Source organism: Pristis pectinata, chromosome 10, assembly GCF_009764475.1.
Source record: "Pristis pectinata isolate sPriPec2 chromosome 10, sPriPec2.1.pri, whole genome shotgun sequence".
In the NCBI taxonomy this organism is placed as follows: Eukaryota; Metazoa; Chordata; class Chondrichthyes; order Rhinopristiformes; family Pristidae; genus Pristis; species Pristis pectinata.
Genome location: NC_067414.1, coordinates 10083729 through 10105124, shown reverse-complemented (window position 1 = coordinate 10105124; position 21396 = coordinate 10083729). Strand labels below are relative to the sequence as shown.

Below are 21396 nucleotides of genomic sequence, written 5' to 3'. Positions count from 1 at the left end.
TACCAGCATTTAGATGGACAGAATCAGATCAGGAGGAGTCAGCATGGCTTTGCGCATGGAAAGGCATACTTGACAAATCTTTTAGAGCTTTTTTTGAAGAGGTAACCAAAAAAGGTAAATGAGGGTAGGGCAGTGGATGTTGTCTATTTGGACTTTAGCAAGGCCTTCGACGAGGTTCCACAAGGTTAGGTCTAGGGAGAGCTAGTTAGGTGGATTCAAAATTGGCTCAGAGGTAAGAAGCAGAGGGTGGTGGTTGAAGGTTCTTTCTCGGAATGGAGGCCAGTAATTAATGGTGTGCATCAGGGGTCGGTGTTGCGATCTTTGTTGTTATTTATATGAATGATTTGGATGCACGAAGCTTGATCGGTAAGTTTGTGGATGACACGAGATTAGGAGGTGTTGCTGATAGTGAAGAAGGTTATCAGGGGGACCTTGAACAGTTAGGGAAATGGGCCGAAGAGTAGCAAATGGATTTCAATACAGATAAGTGTGAAGTGTGTAAGTCAGTGAATATAAACCTGATTCTGAATATACTATGCAGGCAAACCCTTGCTCTGCCTGCTCCAAAGGACTGAAAGTTAGGTCTCCGCTCCTTCAGGTTAGCATTTGTGTGAACTTCCTATGCAGCTGTGATTAGTAAACTGAGATGCGTCAGAGATCAGCCGCAGCTTGGAACAATCCTGTGGCTAGAGAGGTGAGAGTGACTGTAACCTTGACATCTACAGGCAAACCAGTCAGGCACATGTGTGTGCCTGTAGTTGCAGGAGGCTACAGAACTTAGGGGTGACAAAGAATGCAGTTTGAGGGCTGGCCCTCTAAATAGCATGGCTCTGGGGCAAACAGCAAGAAAAACCTGGTGGTTCTGTGAGTACACAAGAACTATTGTTTCTCAGACCACTGAAGTTGAAAAGCTCACTGCGGGTGAATTTTGTATGTTGTTCTTCTGTTGACAGCGTCTGGGGAAACCTTACAATGGAATGGAGGTTTAGCGGTGGAACTTCGGGCACTAAGAAATCCAGAAATGTGTTTTCAGTCTTTTGTGCAAACAAATTTTGAGACTTTGGAATTTCAGAAGGTTTTTGATAAGCACTTCAAAATAGACATTAGCAACTGCAACCCATTAGATTGGAGGGACGTTGGCAGGGTGCATATGAAATTAGTTAAGGAACAGAAGGCAGAGAGTAGAAATTAGTTATTTTTCAGAGTTGGGAGGATAACATACAGAAATGTTCCCTGAGGGAAATATTGTTCTTTTTAAATATTTATCACCAACCTGGACCTAGATGTCTAAAGATAATACAAAAACTTGGAAATGAGGAGTACAGTAACAGACTGATATAACAAATTCAGCCTGATGAAGTGGGAAGTCACATGGCAGTTTAAATTTAAGGTTGGGATGTGTAAAATTATCCATTGTGGTAGGAAGAATAAGTAGAAGGGACATAAACCATACAGTAAAATTCCACCGGGAATACTTGAAAGGAGACACTTGGGAACATACGTGAACAAGTCTTTGAAGGTGACAGAGTTCAAAGGGCTGTTATGAAAACTGAAAATTGCTAACGAGAGTGAAGCTGAGGCTACTCTCTTTGAAGCAGAGAAAGATCAGAGGAAATTTGATAGAAATGTTCAATAATCATGAATGTAGGGGGAAATTTTCCCGTGGCAGAAGGGTTGGTAACCAGAGGACAGATGTTGAAAGTGACAGACATATTAAGGAAGAAATATTTAAGTTGTGAATTATGATCTGGTCTCCTGTTGTATTGTGTAATTCTATGATATTATGGTGGGGTGGGTGGGAGTTCAGTAAACGGGGATCTTATTCTCATTGATTTGTGACCACCTAACTTTACTTCCTGGTTCCTGTGATAAATGATATGACAATTGGCTCTCTGTCCTCTTGTGTTTGCCCCTCTCCCTCAAATATTTCACTATCAACCACTCTTCAAAACAAAAATGCTTAAATCCTCCTTCTCTTCTGAGACTGCATCCTTACCAGTGGCATTCCTTTTTAGCCTTGTCCTCTTATATACATTCTGTGCTGTTTTTCATCTACATCTGAAAACACAGCATCAGCTTCCAAAAGTATACCTTGGATGGCCAGCTCTACTTCATCACTTTACCTCCCTACTCCTCCACTATCTCTAAATTGTCAGACCGTTTGACTGACAACCAGTAGAGGATGAAAAAAACTGCAACTAAGTACTGGGAAGCTTGAATTCATTGCTACGTGCTACATCCCTTAGCCACCTACTCTATTCCTTTCCTCACTTTCTGTATGAAATCGAATCAGACTGTTTGTAACCTGGCTGCTGTATTTGACCTCGAGATGAACTTCAATGCATACACCTACACCATTACCTCTTATTTGTGCCTCTGTAACCCCTTCCAGTTTCCCTGTTTGCTTAACTCATTCATGCCTTTGTTACCTCTACGCTTGACTATTTCAATGAATTCCTGGGTGTTGTATTTTTGTTTCAGTCGTTATAGGCTCAGGGTCATTTAAAACTCTGCTGTCCTCCAGTTCAGCTAACTGAGCAACACGAATGTTATAGCTCTGCCACTGGAGACGTTTCCTCAGCTGCTAGTGCCCTAAGTTCTGGAATTCCTTTGCTGAACCACTCTGGCTCCCTTTCCTCCTTTAATATGCTTCCTAAAACTAACCTTTTTGCTGAGATTTTGGGCATCACTTCTAATGCTTTGCATGGTTCAGCAAATATTGCTTGATAATGCTAATGATACCTAGAGATATTTTGCGATGGTGAGGGCACTAGGGAAATACAATTTGTTGTTGTTGTTGTTGCTGCAGTGGGAAATAGGGGATGTGGCAGAATAGGGTGGAGGAGAAAAGTCCACCATTCAATGACAGCATAATACAAGGGCTTCGTGAGAATCTTTTCTGTGATAAGGAAAGGAATACTACGTGGAACAACAGTTTCAACAAAATATCTTTTAAATTAAAGTAAAAAATATTCCATTGCAGCTTCTTTTTAACTCAATAGAAATAAGAGCCAATGCAGCATTTGATGTTTTTTTTCCCCAAACACGTTATTTAATGCATGTCCAGAAAGCAAACCTTTAGAAAAATTGTAGTGTCACAATAAAGTCAGAATTTCAAAATACATTACACCATGGCTGCATTTTAATTTTGGATTTACTAAAACCAAATGTACCAAAGCTCAGCATGTAGTGATTGGTGGGTATGGAACCAGCTCAGCAGACCTTTCTGCAAGTGATTGTAAGAAACATTTTGTAGCTATGCAGAAAATTCTAAAACTCAACACAAATTATTCAAAGGAGCTTGAAACGTGTGAAAGGGAGGCGAGTCTGAATAACTTCAATGCTCTTTTGTTCTTGTGCCGAATAATCCCTGCATGTAAATCTCAACTCTTTTCTTGGGTACAATTTAGCACAGTTCAAAAGTCGTGTGAAGCACAGGAAGAGTAAAGAAAAGGGAGCATTAGGAGCATCCTCCAATACAAGCATTCTCTTATGCCAATTATAAAATAGAGCGTGGATGCCTGACTCAGCGCGGCAGGAAACCAAGTATATGTGCCAGGTTCGGGTCAGTTTGGACAAGACCTGAGGCTCAGATTGGGTGGGGTTGATTTTTAAAATTTTTAAAAAATTTTTAATTTTTTTTAAATTTAAATTTTATTTACAGCGTGGTAACAGGCCCTTCCAGCCCACTTTATACCCAAGCCAAACACTAGTACAAAAAGGTCAGACACAATGCTGAGGAAATGAGCTGAACTTCCTGGGTCCAACACCCTTGCTGGGAGTCCAGTGGGACAGGCAGGTTATCAAACACTTCTATCAGATAATCACCTCCTTCTTACAAGTTCAATGGAAAACAAGCAATATTTAGGCAACATATCCTCATAATTAAGTTTTTAAACCCTTGGGTATCATTCGGATTTATGGCAAGTATGCATAGATAAAGGTAATGCTGCAGCAGCAGGGAAACGTCACTGCCACTCTTATCACTTCCAGCAATATCAGGATGGGATTAGAGGGGTGGTTTTGGGGGTGTAGGAATGATGGAAGGAAAGAGGGGTGTGCTCAGTATCCATTTACAAATACTACATGGTCATTTTTATTCCCCTGCCCCATTATTTCAAGACCTAACATTTTCCACTTTTAAAATAGAACTTCTCCCTGGTGTGCTTGGTGACTATTTTTAAAGAACCTTTTTAATAGACAATCCCATCATCATGAGTTGACCAAGTCAAGCTGCTTAAAGTGGAGCACTCTCAGTAAATATCCAGCATCAGCAGTGGGGCTCCAGGTGAAGCCAGTGATACATCTGTCTGGTCTCTTTAGCTCCGATACTGTCGACAATCTTCGGTGTGAAGAGGAATCAAATCTTAAGTTTTATAACTTATAAAAAGATGCATGTTACACAGGAATTCTAACACTTTTGATTCTTACACGCCTCAAGGAAAATATGAAATAAGCCACATTTCTGAGTTAAAAGCTGTGAGCAGTAGCATTGTGACCATATTCCATCATTAAATTTAATAAACCAGAAAGTACAAAAGATATATTTAAAGTAAATGATTACCTGTACAGTTCAGAATCTCTACAATCCTGTTGAACTGATTCCATACAATAATATTTCATTTATAATAATGTTTTAGGATAAATCAGCAAACTCAGTATGTTTCTCCCTTATCCTGTGCAATTCATATGATCTAAACCAGAGACACTACATTTGGCACAGATTAACTCAGCTGCTGTTTTGCCTTAAGGATATAAAAGGAGCTCAGATTTTCAATGTGAAGCCTTACATGGATGCTTCTAACTCTCATTTGTAAAAAGGGCTATAATGCTTGTGTTTCTGAAAATAAAATACATTGATTGCAATGACAGCTCAAGGAGATGGAAGAACAAAGCTTATGCCTGCTTTTGAAGCAACTGAAAGCTCCTCGGTCATTCTCCAGCCTACTCAGACAGGGGAGCATAGAACAGAGCATGGCCTGGATATTTATGGTTTACAGATGGAGTGCTTACTTCTATTATGAGCTCAGCTAATGAAAAGAGTGGAGAATAAGGAACTATACACGTACATTGGAACTCATCACAATATAAAACTTCGACTCTTTAAACTGTCCCACAAAGCCAGTTATTTGGAACTAAACATGATCAATCAAGGTAAAAGATCAATACAAGATTATCTAACTGGTGATTATGAATCAATAATTTCTTTGATAAATGAATAAAATCCATCTTTATATTAGGCTTGGCCTCTCATGACTTCAATCCTGTATTGTGCAAACCAGTACACTGTTCTGTAGTCAGGTTGTCAGCAACTAAACTGCCACCCACATTTGGACTAGCCCGGACACCCAGCTGGTCTTGAAACAATTCATGTCAAAGGGAAAATAGGCTTTCTACAAGTCAACGGCCATCCATGCCTGGAGAGGTGATGGGTAGCAATAGATCGAACAACCCGGGTTTGATCATGAGCTCAAAGTATCTGTGTGGAGTTTGCATGTTCTCTCTTTGACAGTGCGGGCTTCCCTCGGGGGCTCCACTTTTCTCCATTATCCCAAAAAACATGTCGTTAGGTTAACTGGCTACTGTAAATTGCTCCGAGTGTAGATGGCTGGCAGGATAATCAGGGGAAGTTGATGGGCATGCGAGAGAGAATAGGTTGCAGGAAATAAGTGGGAACGGGACTGAGGGCTGCACTCTGAGAACCGACGTAGACTTGGAGGACTAGATGGCCTCCTCCTGTGTCATAAGGAAACAAGATAAAAGAATCACCTACAACAAAAAGTAACTTAATCAACCACACGCTAGATTGGTAAAGAGCTGAGTGAACAACCTAGTCAAGCCTTATTAAAAAAACCGTCCCTCTTTGTTACATTTCAAAACCTTACTTCTTGGTGTCAGTCTTTGCACAATTCACCCTCACCACCACCCCTCCCCCGCGCCCCCCACCGCTGCATCCCTGCTTCACCATTTATTGATTCACAGACTTATCTTCCTTCTATTTGACCTCTTAAAAGAAAACAATGTGTTTCTTTCTTATCCAGTGCAATTCACATGATCTAAATCAGAGATTTCATTTGGCACAGATCAACCCAGCTGCTGTTTTGCCTTTAGGATATAAAAGGAGTTTGGGCTTTCAATGTGAAGCTTTACATGGATGTTTTTTCAGTCTTAAAATCAAACATAACTAGACCAACTGCATCAAGACCATAGCAAAAGAGTTGGGAAGACCCTGCCCATTTTGCAATGACAGGCTTACCTACCAGCACCTCTCCATCATCCATAAGGCTCAGATATGATGGAACAGTCAACACTGGTCTGGGTGGGGGCTTAAGCAACTCGAGTAGTACAGTATCCCAAGGAGGTGAGCACCAACCTCATCAGCTCCACTACCGCTGCACTGAATATTCACACCCCGCAAAACCAGAATACTATGTTGCTGCATGAATAATCTATAGAAGGCATTGTGGCCACTCACCACACATTGCCAAGCTAACATTACCTCTACCACCAAGGTTAATGAAAGCAGAAAGACCACAGTCATACTGCTACCTCTAAGTCCTTGTCATGGGTGGAAGGGGGTGTGAGTGAGAACAATGTGTGAAAACCATTGACACAAGGACAGCAATTCAAAGTGGCAGCAGACCATATGGGGAATAAATGTGGCTGTCAAAGATGTCCATATCCCTACAACATTTCAAAAAGATCTATTTTCCTTCAAAACATTAAATAAAAACAGAAAGCGCCAGGAACATTCAGCAGGTTAGGCAGCACCTATGGAAAAGAAAAAAGAGTTTGTGGTTCAGGTTGAAGACTCTTTGTCTGAATCAGCAACTGCAAATGTTTAATTTTCAATTATTTTTCTTAAAATTCCTTTTTAGGGATCTGGGTGCCGCTGGTCAGGCCATTCCTAATTGCCCTTCAGAAGACGGTGGTGAGTCACCTTTTTGGACTACTGTAATCCTTTTGGTGAAGACACTCCCACGGTGCTGTTGGGGAGGGAGTTCCAGGGTTTAGACCCACCGGCGATGAAGGAACAGTGATACACTCCCAAATCAGAACAGTATGCAACTTGGAGGGGAACATGATGTCCCCATGCCCCGTGGTTGAGGTCTTGGGTTTGACAGGTGCTGTCTGGGTAGCCCAGACAATCAACAGCAATTCATTTTGTAGATGGTGCACACTCCAACCACTATGTGCTGGTGGTAGAGGGATTAGATGTTTAGGGTGGTTAACAGGATGCCAATGCTTTGCCCTGGAGGGTGTTAAGCTTTTTGAGAGTTCTTGGAACTGCACTCATCTGGGCTAGTGGAAAGTATTCCATCACACTCCTGTTTTGTGTCTTGTTGATAGTGGAAAGGTTTTGCAGCGTCAGGAAATGAGTCACTTCTCACAAGATATCCTGTCTCTGACCTACTCTTGTAACCACTGTATCTATGGCCAGTGTTGTGTAATGATGAAAATGCCTTATGTAAACATCATGCTGTAATTGCACAGTTTTGTCACTAGGTGGCCTGTGTTGAGGTATTTTTCCCCAGCCATGGTACCATCTTGGGTTTCCTGCTCTCTGTTGAATGAGATCAGAGAGTAGCAATTAAACTTTAAACACCTTTAAAAACAACACCCATTGCATTCCTACAGAGAGTCAGAAAACAGTGTGCTCTTTGGATGCAGGAATTAGGGGAATATTATTAGAGGAATAAATTTTTAGCACCATTGCAGGGAAAGTAGTATTATTATACTACAAGTGTATGAACAGTAGTTGCAGGACATTAGAAATATAGATGTTTAGAATAGAATACAAGTTCTGTAGTCAAACTTTTTTAAAAATAAACTGCAAATGTCTCATATTTAGTAAAAATGTAGAGGATAAATCAAGTAAGTCCAGGGGTAGAACAGAATGAGGCAGGCTAGGGAGCATTAGAGGGCTGGTAGGCTCAACTGCATTTAATAGAAGGAGTCTTACAGGCAAGTCAGATGAGCTTAGAGCATTGATCGGCACTTAGAGTTATGATGATATTGCAATCATGGAAACATGGTTGAGGGAAGGGTAGCGTAGCGGTTAGTGCGACGCTATTACAGCGCCAGCGATCGGGGTTCGATTCCCGTCACTGTCTGTAAGGAGTTTGTACTTTCTCCCGTGTCTGCGTGGGTTTCCTCTGGGTGCTCCGGTTTCCTCCCACATTGCAAAGAAGTACGGGTAGGTTAATTTGGGTTCAAATGGGCGGCGCGGACTCGTTGGGCCAGAAGGGCCTGTTACCATGCTGTAAATAAAATTTTTAAAAAAATTAAAAGTTTCCTCCAGCTGCTCTGGTTTCCTCCCACATTCCAAAGATGTACGGGTTAGGAAGTTGTGGGCACGCTATGTTGGCGCTGGAAGCATGGCGACACTTGCGGGCTGCCCCCAGAATACCCTACGCAAAAAAGATGCATTTCACTCTGTGTTTTGATGTACATGTGACTAATAAAGATATCTTAATATTCCAGGACATAGAAGTTTTCAGATGTGACAGAGGGGAAGTCACAGTACTGATTATGGAGAACATAATGGCAGTAATTAGAGAGGATATCCTGGAGGGATTGTCCAATAAGGTTTTATGGGTAGATAGCTTTGCTGGGGTTATATCACAGGCATCCCAATAGTCAGTGGGAATTAGAGGAACAGATATGTAAACAAATTGCAGAAAGGTGTAAAAGCAATAGAGTTACAGTAATAGAAGATTTTTAATTTTTCCTATATTGACTGGGACTGCCATAGTGTAAGGGGCTTAGATGGGGCAGAATTTGTTAAGTGCATCCAAGAAAATGTTTTGAGACAACATGTATAGTTCTACTGGAGACAAGGCAGTAGTCAATCTTATTCTAGGTAATGAAGCTGAGCAGGTCAGAATCAGAATCAGATTTATTATCACTATCTTGTGACGTGAAATTTATTGTTTTGCAGCAGCAGTACAGTGCAAAAACATAAAATTACTATAAATTACAAAATAAATAAATAGTGCAAAAAAAGAAGGATAGCAAGGAAGGTTGTCTTAGACTACAGCAGGATATAGATCAGATGGAAAGTTGGGCAGAGTTTTGGTAGATGGAATTTCATCCCGACAAGTGCAAGGTGAATGCATTTTGGGAAGTCAGATAGAGGTAGGACATATGCAGAAAATGTCAGGGTGATAAGGAATGTTGATAAACAGAGGGATCTTGGAGTTCAAGGCCATAGTTCTCTAAAAGTGGAAACACAGGTAGAGAGGGCAGTGAAGAAAGCATATGACATGCATGCCTTCATAGGTCGGGGCATAGAATATCAAAAATGGCAACCAATGTTCTACTGTGTGCAGTTTTGGGCCTCTTATCTTAGAAAGGATGTACTAATGTTGGAGAGGGTTCAGAGAAGATTTACGAAGATGATTCCCGAAACGAAAGGGCTGATATATGAGAAGCGTTTGTCAGCTTTTGGACTGTATTCATTGGAGTACAGAAGAATGAGAGGGGACCTCATAGAAACATTTTGAATGTTGAAAGGACTGGACAGAGTGGATGTGGCTAAGTTGCTTCCCATGGTGGGTGAGTCCAGGACAAGAGGGCACAATCTTAGAAGTAGAGGGTACCCATTTAGAACAGAGATGTGGAGAAACTTCTTTAGCCAGAAGGTCGTGGATTTATGGAATTTGTTGCCACGTACAGCTGTGGAGGCCCGATCACTGGGGGTGTTTAAGGCAGAGACTGGTAGGTATCTAATTAGTCAGGGTATCAAGGGATATGGGGAAAAGGCCGGGAATTGGGTCTAGATGGGAGAATAGTTTAGCTCATGGTGAAGTGGCGGAGCAGACTCGATGGGAAGAATGGCCTACTTCTGCTCCTTTGTCTTGTGAATCTTGTGAACTTTACAAAACACTGGTTGGACTGCACTGGGACTATCACATGCAGTTCTGGTTGCCACACTATAGGAAGGGCGTGGTTGCCACACGGAGACAGTGCAGAGGAGATTCACTGGGGTTTTGCTTGGTTTAGAGGACTTTAATTACGGATTAATTAAAGTCCTCTAAAGTTTTAATTATGGATTTAATTAAAGTCCTAAATTTTAATTATGGATTAATTTAATTTATTGGATAGGCTGGGTTTGTTTTCCATTGAGCAAAGGAGGCTGAGGGGTGACCCGACAGAGGTACATAAAATTATAAGAGGTAGATAGTCTGAATCTTTTCCCATGATAAGGCTATCAAAACAAGACGAGAGGAAGGAGTTTTAAAGGGGATTTCAGGGGAAAGTTGTTCTCAGCACAAAAAGTGGTTGATAGCTGGAACTCACTACCAGAGGGGGTAGTGGAATTAGATATAATCACTAATGTTTAAGAGACATTTAGACAGGCACTTAAATATGCAAGGCATACAGACCTAGTGCTAGCAAATAGGATTCGTGTAGATGGGCAAAAAGGTTGGCGTCGATGTGGTGGGCCAAAGGGTCTGATTCTGTGCTGTAAAACTCCGTGACTCTAATCCCCTCCCTCTGTGCCTTCAAAATATTGCACTGAAGAGATTAAGTTCCACCTTTTAATTTTCCAGCACTCAGGCTGCCTTTGACATCCCACACCTCCATCAGGCAAACTTTAAAATCGCTGTTTACTAACCCCATAGCTCCATTTGCCAGCCTGCTCTCCTGATCACTGCCACCATAGAAGGCTCACTGCAATCTTAGATCAACAGCAGAACAGATACGTGTGTCTGTTTTCCAATTCATTTGCTGGTGCGACCTATGGCCATGGCTCTACTAATTTATTACTACACTCCTGCTTACTGCTGTAGTTATTCATTCCTTATTAATTTATTCATTCATTTGTTTGCCTTGTGACCACCTCTACTAATTCATCCCTGTCTGCTGCTGTACTAATTTATTGGTGTACAGAACTCTATGAACTCAATTCACTGGAGCCTACTCATCTATTAACTCGCTGATATCTTCCTACCCATTACTCAAATTTCAGTGGAGGCCAACACTTCACTCATTTTAGGAATTCATTCCTAAAGGATTGGCTGTACAGTGAATGCTGCTTTTCAGCCATCCTTACATGGTCTGTATCACTATTACCGAATATAAAGATTTAGCCATTATCAACAATTTATTGCCGAGCGCAGCTATTTGGCCTTTTGTGACTGTGATGGACAAGATCCACTTCAAAGCCAATCAGGTGAATCATATTTCTCTGTTCCTCCTCCAAAGGATATTATTTTTCCTTGGTGTTTTAATTAGCTCTTAAATACCACAGGTCCTGTCTGCTTCAATAACCTCTTGGGTAATGCATTGCATATTCTAATTATTCTTTATATGAGAAGAAATCTTAAAAGCTCCTCCTTTACATTTTTAAAGGGGCATAGATCTTGCTCTTGTATAACATGATTTCACACCCACAGGATCTTCTAGAATACCTTGGAATGATTAGTTCCTTTTGAAGGGTGATCATGGTATTAAATGTGATAGTTATTTGGACACAGCAAGATCCCTCAATCAACAACGAACTGAATTTTTCTTTATTGTTTTTTGTCACATTGCTTGTGGGATAAATATTTGGTAAGACTCCAAACTCCCAAGCTCTTCTTTGAATCACAATGTATGGAATCTTTTACATACAACTTAATGGGGGGTTGGGACTTTTCCTTATAGAATGGGAACACATCAAGGGAGTGAAGGTTCATGTCAGTGGAAGTTTTGCTTCCCCATACGGGTTAATTAGCAGGAAAATTACAGGAATGCAATAAAAATGCTTACCATGCTGCAGATTCTCATGAATTTAAAGAGAATAGTATTCATAAAGTCTACTAAACACTAGCTCTCAGCTAAACACTGCTTTGACACTACACTAATGTTCTGTGTGTATCCTCCATTTCCCTTAGGAAAACAATTCTCGTAAACTAAAGGGACAGAATGAACTATATATCTAACGTTACAGTCTGCATTCAAGAACTGATGTAAAATGAATTGAACCACAGGGTTAAGATATTTTCCCTTCAGGTACACAGCACTACTCATAATTCCCTTTCAGATTATGTTTTCAGAACAGCAACTATCTCCTTCCACAGTCTATCAGTTAACTAATGAAATAGTCTTAAATTCTCCATGTAACCAAAGGGAACCATAGTGATGCTGTGAGCCTTTCTTGCACACAGCATTGCTGAAGATAAATGTCTCACAGCAACTGCAGTCGGATAAGACACGATTGTCTCTCTCAGCTTCTGGGATCAGTTCACACACAATATCAACTAAATCCCTTATATGTACATCACATAGCAAATGTTTTGCCATTAGATCACTATTATGTGCATATAATTCATCTTGTATGATGTTAGGGCTCCCAGATTTGTGTAAGGTCTGAATGGAGGCAGCCTATACATATAATTCCAAAAAGGACAAAGGAAAATGTGAGGCTATAAATCTAAGAGCAAGTTCCAAACAAAGGGAAGCCAGCAATAATTTCCATACATAGATCACACTTAAAACATAATCCTAAGAAGTATTTTTCTTTACAAACCCAGCTATTTATGTTGCAATTTTCCTAAAACAGTGATTAATTTTAACATTGTATTGGGAGGTTATTTTCAGTTGATGGATGAGGTCAGAGCAGCAATCACTCAAAAGAACACTCACTATCATTATTCTTTTCTCACAGAAGGAAAGTCATGCAATTTACAAACTAAGGAACTGCAATTTTAAAAATGAAATTCGAAGAACTTGAACGTTTGCACCAACTACACAATAGGAAAGTCTCCAAATAAGCAGAATACACAAACCGATTGAAAGCTCCTTGAAAATTGTGAACTAATAAGGCAAAATTACCACATTAAAAGACAATTCAATGGATAAATTTAATTGGAGTGTTTTTGTCAAAGTTTTCATCTTTTAAGAAGAATTGTGAACTAGGCATTATAAACTTCAGTAAATGAGGAGAAAATGGTGAGTGATAATAATTTAAATATTTTGAGTGAATCATCTGGTTAATCAACAGACCAGGATGGTCTGAAGTGACATGGGGAAACATCTAAGAAAAGCAGGCACATTTTACAGATAGAAGGGTAAACACAGAAAATATAGTGATACCCATAAAGAGGATACAATAAAAAATAAAGGTTGTAAATTAGAAATGCCTGCAGATACAAGATTTTGGATTTTAGATTAATCTAAACCCTCAAACAAGAAAAATAATAAGTGGTTTGTGATTGCCATACTGAATAATTTTTTATAATGAAAACATACATGTAGTTATTATACTGTTATTAATCAAAGGTGTGTAGAACATGGTATCACATTAAGAAATGAATGAATGGAGTACTGGTTAAGTGCAAAAGAATGTGTTCAGCTGCTCTGAATATTATCAGTTGTTAGAAATGGAACCAGGAATTGCAAAAGAAACAGTAGTATTCTGTATATAAAACCTGATTACACCTCACTTCTTCAGAAGGCTTGATATAGAAGACTAATTTTTTTTTCCCTCACAAAGCTGAAAAAACAGGCACATGATGATTGAACATAATTTTAACCAGCAAAGGGCAATATTGCACCCATTTCTGGGCCTCCTGGTGCCTAATGGGAAATTTCACCCCAATTTTCTTGCATAACTTTCATTAGCACAAGAACCATTGTTCCCAAGTAAAACTTGTCCAAAGGTCGTCGACACAGCTCAGCATATCACAGAAACCAGCCTCTCCACCATGGACTCTTGTCTATACTTCTCACTGCCTCAGTAAAGCAGCCAGCATAACCAAAGACCCCACCCACCCCAGACGTTCTCTCTTCTTCCCTCTCCCAGAAGATACAAAAGCCAGAAAGCATGTACAACCAGGCTCAAGGACAACTGTTATAAGACTATTAAATGGTTGCCTAGTACATAAGGTGGACTCTTGACCTCACAATCCACGTCATTATGACCTTGCACCTTGTTGTCTACCTGCACAACACTTTCTCTGTAGCTGTGACACTTTATTCTGCATTCTGTAGTTGTTTTACCTTGTACTACCTCGATGCACTGTGTAATGAATTGATCTGTATGAACGGTATGCAAGACAAGTTTTTCACTGTACCTCAGTACATGTGACAATAATAAACCAATTCCAATGCTCTTTTGTCTCTAGTATGATCTGCGACCTCACAGGTCTGAAAAGTTCTCGTTTATTCCCAAACTGAGCACAGCTAATACAGATGTTGTTTCTGTTGAAACTAAACTATTTATAAAAATGACCACTAATACTGCATTCTTTACCGGGCTGCTCCAGTGCCCCTCCATATTGTCTCAGTGCTCATGCTATACACTGCTCACACTTAAGCTTTTTCTGCACACCAAACTAATAAGGCAATCTGAGTGCCATGGAGATATTGGTATTGGTATAGACCATATGTATCAGAGACATCACAGACTACCTTGAGGTTCCACATGGAAGAAACTATAAAAGGGGCTTGTTTCCCTAGATCTTAATAATCCAGATTTTTCAGAGATCTATGCTCTCAGTTAAAATTCTTTGAGGAGCAATATCTGTAAACGTCAGGTTTCAGAAAGGGAGTACTCATTGAGATCTGTGACTGCTGAAATGTCAAATACAAGCTCACACGTGTCCCTAGACCACTTTGCCTATGGAGTCACAGTGATGATCACTCCTGGCTTCCTGGCCTCAGCATCTTTCCAGGCTGTGACTGCTGATCTCTGCCACATCTCATTCTGTATTGGGGTGGACAGCCAAGCTCCATATTCAAGCCCAGAGGAGCAAACAGAATAGGTCTGTTACCATGCAAGCTTGCCTACTCACTGCATTCATGTTGAATTATTCCTTACAGAGGCCTCCATGGCAACCTCCTACTACCATTTCTGTCACCTCCCCTGCACAAAGACCATGCCCACAGTGAGTAATTTTCTCTGCCAGCCCAGCTAGGTCCCTCAGGGCCCTTGGGAGAACTCTCCCTACCTTCTACCATAATTGAAGAATCTACCCTGAAGCAGCAACACACTTCAGCTGGATGAGTACTGCTTGTTTTGGGGGTCCATCCCTTCAAGGGCTGAATCCTCAGGCTGCATTGCAAGGCTAAGTGCCGGTAGCTGTGAGAATTTGCAATAGTACAAGGTGAAACTGACATAGCACAAGGGAACTCTGAGAAAGCTGCTCTGAGGACTTTGGTATGGAAGATCACAATCTTTATACGACTTTTAAAAAAACCATATAAGGATACTTCTCAGAAATGGTATTTACGGGTCTGAATAACTGGACTCAGAAAAATACTTCTCAGAAATGGTATTTACGGGTCTGAATAACTGGACTCAGAAAAATGACTGAACATGATGTTTCTTTTATTGTACCAATTTCTGCGCTGCTTTTAATTTTAATCCCAAACCCATTCTTCCTCTGCTCTGCTTTTCTATGAATCCCTCAGAATTACTAACAAGTTCCACACCCCTTCTCTTTCTGCTTGCATTAGATGTGCCTTTACTAATGTTTCTAAAGATAACCTTTCTCAATGGATATATCTAGCTGAAGCAGTTAACGGGACTGGGGAGATTAAAGCGCTGCAGTTCATGTGAGTAAGACAGGCCTGGTGTATGAAGGGTCATTGGAGCATGCACACGTAATACACAACAGCAATGATACACAACTATAACATGTTCTAAGAAGTGTACAAAGGATCGACGTACAGATAAATTTCTGATAAAAATGCACAAAGTCTTGGAGATATAATAATAAAGGGGGTGCTTGCCACATTACCCCCTTCTTCTATCCTTGGAACCAACTTTTGGCATTAATGTGTAAGTATCTTTTCTTAAGTAGGAACACAGGCTTGCAGTCAGGACACTTTGAGATCCGAATATGGTTTTTAAAGTTAAAGTAATATTTTTAATTAGTTTTGGCCTCTGCTCCGTGCATACTCAGTAATAGTCCAGCTTCATTAGAAAGCTCAAATCTTAATAATAAAAGCCAATTCCTTATTAAATTCCCATTTTCAGGAGAAACTACTGCCTCACAAAATTCATATTGGAATAAATTAATTTCTAAGTTTTTCATTCAGGTATTATGGTTGAAGCCCATACAACTTACAATGGACACTCTGCAGGTATGACATCATGTTGTTAAATATTTAACAAAATCACTTTCAATAGCCTTGCCAGTCTCTTTGTTTTCCCCCAGTACCCATGTCTGGGCTTCATTACACAGCTGCCAAAGCTCCATAAACTGTACTTTTGTCACGTCTCTACAATTAAGTTACAGACCGAATTGAAAGCAACAACTTCACATCATAGAATAAAAAAAGTTGTTCTCTATTTTGTTGGTGGTTTAGTCATTTTATGATAGAAAACTAAAGCAACAAAATACTTTGTGAAACCTTGCTTGATGGTTAAGAAAGCATTCTGGCAACTGAACAGTACAATCCACTCATTGACTAGGGAACAAAACAATCAAGTTTATAGCATAGAAGGAGGTTACTTGGCCCATGTCTATGCTAACTTTGCAAATCATCATATTGCTTTTTGCTCTTCCCAGAACCTTTTTATATTCCATTACTTCCTTTAAAAGAGGTAATGGTTACCTTTTCTAAAACCTTGCATGTTTCAATAAACCTCTTGTGCATATAACATTTCTGCAAACCTCTTTCTTCACTGTCAATGACTTTTTGAAATTGGCAACTCCCATCAGTGTCTCTGCAATCTGAGGAAATATCTGCAGAATTTTTAAAAACCTTTTAATTTTAAAGTGGATGCAGGAACAAGGATACTTTTAAGGTACCCAGACAAGTTAATAAAGCTTATGGGTTTCTGGGTTTCATAAGCAGAGAAACAAACAAAAGACAGGAATTTCTGTTGAACCTTTACTAGTTCAGCAGCACTTTAGAAAGAATATGAGGCTTTGGAAGGTCATAAAAGATTGTGTCAGAGTGGAATTACTGTTTACAATAAAAGACTGGAGAAACTGAGGTTACTCTCCTTAGCGGGGAAAGCTAAGAAGAGATAGGAGAGAGACGTTTCAAATCTTGAAGTGTTTAAGAAATGTAAATGGAGAGATACTATTTCCAATGGCCGAAAGATCAGTAATTAGAAAACATAGAGATCAGGTAATTGCCAAAAAAGCCAGTGGCAAAATAAGGAAAAACATTGTTGTTATGCTAAAAGTGATTAGAATTTGGATTATGTCGTTTGGCAGGGTGGTGGAAGTAAAATGCAGGGGAATTAGAAGAAATACTTCAAGCAGAAAAAGACACAGGGGTATGGAGAAGGATTAAAAGAGTGGGAATAATCGAATTGTCCTTTGAAAGAACAGGATTGATAGGCTGAATGGCATCATTCTCTGCTGTACCATTGGAAGATTCTAATATTCTTCCCTGAGCCTGTTTTCACCAAAGGTAAAAAAAAAACAATCTTAGAGTGAGAGTCATACAGCATGGAAACAAGCCCTGTGGCCCAACTTGTCTGTCCAACCAAGATGCCTATCGAAGCTAATTCCACTTGCCTGCATTTGGTCCATATCCCTCTAAACCTTACCTATTCATTTATCTGTCAAAGTATTTTTTTAAAACATTGTAAGTGTACCCGCCTCTACACCTTCCTCTGACAGCCCATTTCATCTAGCCACCACCTTGTGTGTGAAAAACTTGCCCCTCAGATTCCCTTTAAATCTTACACCTCATACTTTAAATCTGTGCCCTCTATTTTTAGACTCCTCTACCTTGGGAAAAAGACTGTGACTATCTACCCAATATGTGCTTTCTGCCCTGAGCTTCAAGGCAATCACTGCACCAGACCACCAACCATTTCCTTCTGCCACTGACTGAACTGGTGAACCAATGTGACATGGTGAGACACAGCAGCAGCTTCATCATATATGTATCCTGCCCATGATGCGTGTTCGTGGTAACTTTAATGTCCTTTCTGCTTCAGAACACCCAAAACTACACAGTGTTCTGTGATCTAGCCAATAATTCATACAAATTCATCGAGTCTTTATCCTTCAATGTGAAATTCCTTTTGGGTTAACCCAAAGCATAGCTATGGCTTAATGAACCCATACTCATTTTCAGGACATGGTGTACTTGAGACTGCAAATGTATATACTCAGATACATTCCTGATTTTTATCATTGATTATACACTGCTATGTCTTGTTTTGCTTTCTTCCAAAACCCAACACCTATCTACATTGAATTCTATCACCTGACCACACTTTCTACTAACTCGTCTATGTCCTGTTGAAATTTTCTACAGCATTACTCAACTTTTGCTTTTGTATCTTCTGCTGTTTTTAATTATGTATTTAAGTTTATTGTCATAGGCATATATACCCAGGGTATAAATGCCATGAAAGTTAGCTTTTTGCAGCAGCAGCACAGTACATTACAAAGTTAACATAAACTTAAATTAACATAAATTATACATAATTTATATGACAAAATAAATACAACAACATTAGTGCAAGCTGAGAGAAAAAATACAGTCTGAGGTGGTGTTAGGATTTTTCAGGTCAGTTCAAGAACCTGATGATAATGGGGAAGAAGCTGTTGTTGAACCTTCAGATGTGGGTCTTCAGGTTTCTGTACCTCCTGCCTGAGGGCTACATCGAGAAGAGGGCATGGCTTGGATGGTGGGGGTCCCTGATGATGGATGTCACCTTCCTGAGACATCGCCTCTTGTAGATGTCCCAGATGGTGGGGAAAGCTGTACCCATATGGAACTGATTGTGTCTACTACTCTCTGTAGCCTCTTGTTTCCATACCAGGCCATGATGCAAGCAATCAGAATGTTTTCCACCGTACATCTGTAGAGTCTTCAACGACATGTAAACTTCTACATGAAGATGGCTTGCCTTCTTCATGATTACATCTGTGTGCTGGCCCTAGATGTTGATACCTAGGAACTCGAAGCTGCTCACCCTTTCCACCGCCAACCCTTCAATGAGGACTGGTGCATGTTCGCCTGACTTCTCCTTCGTAAAGTCCACAATCAGTTCCTTGGTTTTGCTGATGTTTTACTGACGTTGAACACTAGGTTGTTGTTACAACACCACTCAATCAGCTGACCTATCTCACTCCTGTATGCCTCCTCGTATATGCATAAATTATGTGCACATGCACTAATCAGATTCAGATTAGTTTATTGCCAAATACACCAGGGTGCAATGAAATTCCTTGCTCGTGTGAAGCTCTCAGAGTAAACAATGTACATGGTCATAATGAACACAACAATAAATACAGCGATGAGCACAAACAAAATATTGCAGAGATAGTAGTGCAATCTGAAGAAATGCAGAAAGGGAAATGGAAAAAAGAGACAATAACAGAATAACTGAGAGGTAGAATTGACAGTCCGAGAATGTGGCAGCGCCACTGGGAAGGGGATGTTAAAGATGTGATTGGTTCAGAAGTCCGATAGCAGTGGGGAAGAAGCTGTTCTCAAGACTGGTTGTCTGGGTTTTCAAACTCCTGTATCTTCTCTCAGAAAGTAGAAGAGAGAAAAGGGACTGTGACTATCTACTCTTTGTAGTACCCAATGTACACTTTCTGCCCTGAGCTTAATTCACTGCACCCAACCACCAACCATTTGCATTATCCTCTACCCAGTAGCATTTTCCTGCACTAATCCTGAATGTACCCCACATTTCAATCCTCACTAACTCAAGCAACCATGTATTTTATTCCATATCTATGCATTAACTGCAAAGAATTGCAACTCCAATTACCACCACTACCAATTGGTTTCATCAAGAGCAACAGACACATTTTGATATTGATTCAATGTCAAGAAAATACTGCCGAGATGGCAGATGTGTAGTTTAGGGACAACAGAGATGCAAGAGCAGGTGAGTGACAGGGCACATGTGCTATTTAAAGAAGTTGTGAATTTTTATAGGTATGGAATGCCTGTTTTATTACTTGTTTACCTTCCTGTGTGCCTTAGAGTCATTCAAATTACAAATGCAGATTTGTTCAGTCTTATTGCTTTAACATACTCGAACATAATTTGCAGCAGTAAGCAGCTTGCAATCTGCTGAAGGCACACTTGTTCTTCCAGTGCTTTGCTGATTGGCAAATGGTGGGTGGCAACATTTTCTTTCTAATAGCAAGATAAATACTACAATGCACAGAACATTTTAATTTGGAAGACAACAAAAGGTTGACTATAACAAGAGTATGCAAACTGAATGGCACATCAGCGGCCATCCCACAAAGCCCAAGTCTACTTTTTATCACCTATCTCAATGCAGCACCAGCAACAAACATGGAATTCAAATCAATTACCCAGGATTTTGAAGCAGATGGCCATTTAAAAAAAAGTGCTGAGCTAGTTAGGAGGGAATTATTGTGAATTATACTGACTCATGTGCAATCAAGGATGGAAATTATGTCATGGACCTGTAGTCACAGCTGGCATTTTAGCACATCTGAAATCACAAACCAGCAAAAAATGCACAAAGCACCAACCCTGATGTGGAAGCAGCAAGATGCAAGAGTTCATTCGTTAAGACCCATGCAGAATAATGACTGAGCTAGAAACAAGGCTGCCAACTGGTTTTAAGTGGAGATCAGGGCATTCAGCAGACTCCAGTAGAAGAATAGCAAAGCAATGATCTGCTCACATGTTAATTTTATGCTGATCTCCTAAATGCAAAGTTGCTTTATTCCTCCAGTAGAAGACTATTATTCATGTCGTGGTGGAGGTAGCAGGGAGGGGTGGGAGGATTAACTGCATATAAAAGCTCAAAATCCATAAGGAACACTCAAGTACAACAGGAAATTAACAGCTGGAAAAAGAGTTACTCAGGGGCTGAAATCACACTACAGATTCCAGTGAGTTAATTAAAACCACCACCCACATCCTCCCCTACCTGCATCACAACCATTCATCCTCACCATCCCACATCATCCTCACAACAGTTTGGACTATGAAAGCACATCATCTTTGTTCAGTGTTTGATTCAGTGTTCTCAGTATGCATGGACTTATTCTCATGTATTTATCATTTAATTAAGGCAGATATGATATTCTCTTTTATAGATTCATATAAAGGAAACCATGGTTTGTTTCAATATATTATTTGTGACCAAAGAGGTGGCGATTTTAACACTTTTGCAACAAGTTTAAGCAAAAGCTGTATGTAGCAAGTGAGATCCATGAGCACTGTTCCAGCTGCAATCATTCATAAATAGACCAGGTTTTGATACGGGGATGTTCTTGCCATTGTAATTTTCTTTAAAGCTCTCTAAGTCTCTGTAACTGCCTATTTTTAAACAATATGCCAGTCATAGATAATGTGCATGGCCCCAGCAGAAAGTCTTAAGCATATTTCATAGTTTTATTAGGTCATTTTTTAAAGAAGGTTTGTTTTATCAAAATTGGGATAAAACTCATTGTTTCCAGACAACAATGACATTGGTGCACCACACTG

At 40.0% G+C, this 21396-nt stretch overlaps 1 protein-coding gene and 1 long non-coding RNA gene across 2 annotated transcripts in view; one reads left to right on the top strand and one right to left on the bottom strand.

Annotated features, from left to right (window-relative positions):
- Positions 1-21396, top strand: part of LOC127574917 (uncharacterized) — a 792285-nt gene that overhangs the window by 120469 nt on the left and 650420 nt on the right. The window lies entirely within an intron of this gene.
- Positions 1-21396, bottom strand: part of LOC127574891 (signal-induced proliferation-associated 1-like protein 2) — a 441777-nt gene that overhangs the window by 118581 nt on the left and 301800 nt on the right.